Source organism: Sciurus vulgaris (assembly GCF_902686455.1).
Source record: "Sciurus vulgaris genome assembly, chromosome: 13".
Taxonomy (NCBI): Eukaryota; Metazoa; Chordata; class Mammalia; order Rodentia; family Sciuridae; genus Sciurus; species Sciurus vulgaris.
The window spans coordinates 86,343,684-86,350,715 of record NC_136474.1 but is presented as its reverse complement, the minus strand read 5'-3'; positions in this window follow the sequence as shown (position 1 = coordinate 86,350,715).

Genomic DNA, 7,032 nt, shown 5'->3' with positions numbered 1-7,032 from the left:
TCGAAGGCCTCGGACAAGCTCAGGCAAGAAGAGGCCGTTGGTGGGTCCTGCCTTGGGCTAAATTCATGCATGCATCAGTAAATAAAGCCAACCCTTCTAGACAACACAGGACTGGAAAGTGAAGCTTGAAATAAAAGAAATCTGTGGTGGTAGGAATACTACAAGCTTCTCAAACTAGTTAGTGGCGCAAAAAGTACTCTAATTTCCACCCGTTCCGTGTAAATTGCATAAATTGTAGCAGCTCGTTCTGCTAGATGTGATAGATGATAGATAGATAGATAGATAGATAGATAGAAAACATTATTAGCAAAATACTTAATACCAAATTGATAGGAGAAATCATGATGAGTGGCAGAGGGAGTTTCCAATAGATTACACAGGGTTGCTCCAAAATCTCTGTGGAGCCTGCTCTTGACATGGTCCAGGTTTCCCACTTTCCTGCAGCACCTTCGATCCATGGGACCTCCTCCCCTCCTGTGGAATCTGTAATCAGTAAAGTACCTGAAACCCAGCCAGTTGCTACTCTGCTGTGCTGGTCCTATTGTTCATTTACTAAATTGTTTCATCATAACCTATTTATCGTACAGTCTCCTCCTCATTCATTTTTGAAACACATGCACACAGTCAGGACTTGACATACAGTAGGCAGTCAGTAAATGCTTGTTGACTAAATGAATGAGAGCAACTCATTAGCTAAACTAAAGTTGATTGATAGTTTCCCTACCTGCCTGTGCTGTCCACCCCCCCCCCCCATTTTATTATTAACCAGGAACAAAGTCATAAACTAAATGAGTTGAACTCTGAAAGTAGTATTTCAGCATTAGTGGGGCAAGTAGAGGCAAGGTCATAGGAGGGGGTGTGGGCAGAAGGCCTCTTAAAATTTCATTATCCAGCTGTAGTGGAGAAAATGTGGGTTTGAGGGCAGAGTCATAAATTTGCAGTGACTCTACCACTCATTGCTACAGAAATCCTAAATAGAGTACCTACACTCTAGCCACGATTCTTTATCTGTAAAATGAGGCACACATATATATGAAGAGACCACACTTATGAAGTGCCTGGCTCATGTTATATCTCCCTAATGATGGCAGTTATTACCACTTTGCCTGTTTCTCAAATGGACCTGGAAATAACCACAGTGACTAAAATACTGGAGCTTGATATTGAAACCTCATTCACCACCATTATTTATGAAACACCTACTGAATACCTACTACTATGCTCCATAGATTTTCAGTGATTTGCGTTTAAATCATAGAGCTTTGTCTACCCTCCCTTTTGATGTTGTAATTCCCTGGGCAACACTTATTCAGTGCTTGCCCACTCTGTGCAGAAACATTTCCAGGGACAGAAGTTCAGCAACACCCAAGGAAGTTCAAACATAATACCTTTGGGTGATTCTGACTGTTTTGAAAGTTGGAGGCACCATTCAATTAGGGATATAAGACACACTCCTTCTCCACAGAGATCTAATAGTTCAGTCAGAACATCAGAAATGAAAGCAGAAAAGTGCCTTGTAGCATATAATAAAGGATGTAAGATGTGCAGGGCACAAAAGGAGTTCAGAGACACTTATGACCCTTTCATCCTTGGAGGCAGGGTCGTTGGATATCAGAAGATCACTCAGGCCAGGAGCAAAGCATGAGCAAAGGTGTACAGCTGGGAAGACACCAGGTATACTGGACAGGGATGTTACCAAAAGGTTCCTGCCAAAAGCATTCATGTGTTGCAGTGTCTCTGGAGATTAGACTGCATACCCCAGTTTCTCTCCTACTTGAACCCAAGTAAAGCGAGAACTCTGGAGTCTCAGTGTAGTATCACTGACAAGGCGACAGTGACTGAGGCAGAACACTGCTTACCATTCCATCAACAGCACTAAACTCGCGATTCTATTTGAGAAGAACATTTTCCACGTAACTTTTTATACATAGTGGCCATCAACTTAAGTCCTTTTAATTCCACCAAAAAAGACACCCCAAAACAGAAGAGTAGGAGAGAATGGAGTTATACTAGTAGTTCACATTTCTAAAACCACATTTTCAAACTAGTTTCTAGAACACAACAGCTGAGAAATTCCAGGGGAGAATGATCTCAAGAGTTTCTCCTGCTTTCAACGTGGGAATTCTGACTATGCCTACCAGTTCCTATTGGACGCTCTGACTGGAGTCTGTGATTGATTGATTAAGTGTCTGTCGATGATGTCAGACCCTGGGCAACACTCTGGAACCAACAGCAAGAGTAAGACCTAGGTATGGCTCTCAACAAGTCCACAGGTTAGCAGCAAATTTCTATGAATCTGAAATCTAGGATGACTGTTATACTGTAAAACATATACAGCTTGAAGGAAAGACCTGGAAAAAACAATGTTGTCACTTATGTTGCAGGAGGAGTTTGCAGGCAGGAGCATAGAAGAAAAAGGTTCTACTCATAGTCAGAAAGCAGCAGTTTTGAAACAACTATTTATTATGTTATTGCTTTGTGCAGTTATCAGTCTCTTCTCATGTGGAATCTTGAAAAGCCAAATCCAGAGCACTTTTGATCTTCCTTCCTCTGGGTAAAATTCAAACCTACAGAAAGCAGATGCAAAATCAGAATTTACAACATCCTCTATAACATACAATTTCCTTAGTATGCCTACTGTTGATGGCCTCCTCCAGCTAAAATCTAAGCAGGATTTTTTTTTTCTGTTTTATTCACTATTCCAAGGACCAAACAGCATCTGACACATAGTTGGGTACCCAGCACACAGTGGAATGAATGGGAAGACAGCCTCCTGAGCAGGTGGCATACTGCATAGAACATGGCTGATTCAAATAATAATGAATTCAACCCATAAATTTGAAATCAGGTTGATGTTTCCCTAAATACCAACTATCTTTCCAGTTCTCTTTATAGACACTCAAGGCCCCTGCATCTGATTCATCCCAAACAACTTACATTTATAAAAATAAATATATCTCTACAAAAACATTCAGTGGGCAACGATATGCTAGTTCATAGGAAAGTGCATTTGCTCTAAAATTCCAAAAATAATTCATAACACTCTCTTTTAATTGCCAAAAAAAAAAAATTTTTTTTTGACCAGGTATAAGAAAGAGTAGATTTTTGTTGTTGTTTTTGGAGATAAGAAATACAGTTAAATAATGAATTATTCATTCATTCATTATATAATTTTATCAAACAATGATTTCCTCAACAAAAGCAATCATTGGCCCAAATATTTAATAACCTAAGAGACTGTTTTATTAGTGCTTTTTCTTGCCTATAGGTTGAAATATTGCAAACATTATAAGTGGATTAGTCAGCATTCTGGCTGAGGGAGGACATGACACACCCAGCCACTCCCAGGAGCAACCAAAGGAGCTTTGTTATAGCATGCTACCATCTCTCCTCTCTCCCTCTCCCTCTATACACACACACACACACACACACACACACTCACACACACAGAGCCTTCCCTCTCTCCCCTTTTCTAGGAGAAGTTTCTGGAACAAATTTATGAGCATTCTCCTCAAATACCTACAAACCATCAAGTGTTTTATGCACCCCCCCACCAAACACAGTTAAATATGATTCCCACTGATTCATGTGATGCCGCTCCCATTCAGTAGAGAAATAATGTTAGCCTTGCAATTCAGAGTTCACAATGAAGGCTCCCTCCTAGTCACAGAGAGCCATTATCTCTGTTTGGAATGAAGAAAAACAGTGGAGAAAGATAAAGTGGTTCTGGGGATGTGGCTCCGTGGTGGAGTGCTTGCTTAGCACCCATGAGGCCCTGGTCAACCCCCAGCACTGCAAAATAAAAAGATAAACCAACTTTATCTTGAGGTTTCTGAGACAGAAAAAAATGTTTACAAAAGCCCAGATTTATTATCCTTCACGCTAACTACTCCATTTTGAGACTCCAACAGTTAGATAAGACAAGTTTTTTTTTTTTTTTTTTTTTTTTTTCTTATCAATGTCTAGAAGAGACCATATGTTAAATGATAACCTGTTATGGAAAATAACTTATTAAAATTTTCTACCAAAACCCATACTTGTGAACAAAAAGCAGACAACCATGAAAAATAGAGTTAAAGCAGGAACCCAGATTTAAGCAGCAGACAACCAGATTTTTTTAAAAGTGGCACAGTTTGCTTTTAAAATGCTTAATACCATATGAAAGGCATATCCAAGCAGGAAATTTAATACTCAATCACTTAGGTTTCATTATGGATATAGAGAAGATTGAGGTGACAGAGTGAGAAAGGGAATTTGTCTTGGAGCTGATCCTGAGCCTTACTCTGCCACTCAGCAGGGACTAGCCAGCAGTAACAGGCAGCTTCCCTGGGCCTCAGCATTCTGTTAAAAAGGAGGCAGGAATGTGGACAGGTTTTCCTTCCATAACTTTCAGAGGCAAAGGTTGACCAGTGAAATCCTGTTTTTCCCTTTCCAAAAGAGCTTGATTTCTCTCTAAAATGAGTGCTGTGGGATGTATTTGGATGTGACATAAAAATGAAATAAAAATTAAACATGTTAATCGGTTCATTAATGATTGAATTTTAATTTTTTAGCAATAGAGCTATATGATCTAGTTTCTTCACATTCAGTTGCCCTGATATTTGTATATCTAAAGGATTTTATAATTTTTTTCGTATGTAATTCTCAGAAGACAAAAGGAATAAGAATGAAAATAATAACCTTTGCAAAATATTCAGTAGAAATAAGAATTTCAATACACCATCTAAGAATGTAAATTGACCAACTCTTCTGGGAAAATATTTGACTGTATATTAGTAATTATTTATTTATAATAGTTGGCTATATATTTTAATATTTACCTCCCTTGACCCAATAATACAGCTTTTAGAAATCGTTTTTAAGGAAATAATTACTGATCAGGTAAAGGCATAGAAATATCCATGAAAATATTTATAACAGAAGAACCAGAAATCAGTTGAATATTCATCAACAGGGAAGTAACTAAAAATGGTTTCAGAGTAACGTTCACAAGACTCATTTGTGTAAGAATAGATGACAAGGCACACATAAATTGCAAACCCAATTTTAATAAAAAACATAGTGAAGTAGGATTTAGGAGTATTGGCTTCTTGCTATGATGCACTTAAAGGTGCTTAATTCCATATTAGGAAACCAACTTGAAGAAAATAAATAAAACAATTTCAGCAATGGTTATTTCTGGCTGATGGGACTAAGGACGATTTTCATTCTTTGTATTGTTTGTGATACGACCCAGAGTTTCCAGTCACTGTCTATCATTTCTTATGATTAAAATGTTAGGTTTCTTAAGAAGTAGAAATTCCAGAGCTTCCTTTGGTGAGGTGGAGAGGACCTCTCAGCTGCCCAGCAGAAGCTGGTGTCACACCTGAGGCTCCACCTGCCTCAGGAGGAGAGGGCCAAGCCCAGCGCCAGGGGGACAGGCCTGCCCTTCTGCCTTCCTCCTTCTCCCTCAGCAGCACCTACCAATGTGCTGACTCAGCGGGGCGGTGATCCCTGCATTGTTCCGTGATGCAACCAACCCTGCCAAGGAGGAGCCTGAAGGAAGCTTGGAGATCACCAAGTCCACATCCCTGGTTCCCAAGTGGTGAGGAGTCCACCACAGCACCCTGTGTGCCCACTTCAAAGCCATATTAGTAAGACCTTTTACACATGCCCTGCGAGAACATCTTACATAAGGCCTATTTTTATAGTATTTTATAAATGAGGAGGAAAAATACCTATGTCCAGGGCTACTGAGTAATTCCCCCAGCCCACACATTAGTGAATGGTAGAAATCAGATTTCAATCCAGGCTGTGCTCTGAACAAATACTCTATACACTGTGCTAGACACCAGACTCGTGTTCAGCCTGAGATTTAATGTCCCCATCCCTGTGTGGGCTCTAAGGATTGATCTGTCCTCTAAATAAGCGCTCGGTTCTACGTGATGACAGGGCCATTCAAACAGAGAAAGAAGTGTAGGTCTCAGAGCTGTGAAGTCAACTGGCTTCACTCGGAAAGGAAGAAAGTTTTCATGAAGGTTTCATGAGTTTTGGGAGATGATGAGAGAATCAACATGTTATGTACTCGAGGCACCATGCTGTGGAACTTTAGGATAACTTTAGGATAAGAAATGAAGTCTTGCGCTCTTCTCTCTCTCTCTCTCTCTCTCTCTCTCTCTCTCTCTCTCTCTCTCTCTAAAAAAAAGAAACTTAAGAGTGATTTCTTCTATTCATCACCCTCAACTTCCCCCAGACCTGGAGGACACTGGGATTCACTTGTAGCTCTGAGCGCTTTCAGTATACAAACTTGAGACCAGAAGCCTCTTCTCTGAGTGGCACCGTGCAGGTCTACCCCTGCGCTCACACCCATATTAGCTGCGTTGGAGCTGGGTCCCTGCCTCCACCCTAAGACTCATGGAGAACAGGATCTATGGCTCCTGTATGCATCCTTACTTCCTCTACTTGAACTCATACAGTGTCTGCACACTAAACATTAAGTAAATATGTCTTACATTTTTAAAGAACCCAAGAGCAAATATCTAGCAGAAACCAGTAAATCATCTGTGACAACAGTATAATCCAGGGGGTGGTTATTATGAAAGGAAGAGGTATTCAAGAAAGACAGGGTTGCTATTTTAATATTTTGAAACAAAGAATTCAAAATTATAATACATAAATGAAAGGATTTTTAAATCTCATTAGATCAAAGTACTGCTACTACTGGGTATTTAACATCACTGTATGTCAGTAGCACAGAGGGGCGGCAGGTAGGAGAGGATTTGATTCCATAGGTCTCCGGTGAGGCCCAGGAATCTGACTGGGTGTTCAAACACCACACTTTCGGATTTGCAGGCTTCTACCAGGTTCTGCATTGACTTGGGCTGTCGGTGGTTAGGGTTGATTCTGGCAATGAGACTGGCTGTTTCCAGCTCTGCCATTTACTCTACACCCTTGAGCAAATCACTAACTCTCACTTGGCTTCAGTCCCCACATCTGTAGAATGGGGGTGATAGCAGAACCCCCATGGGGTTATAATGAGGAATAAATATGATA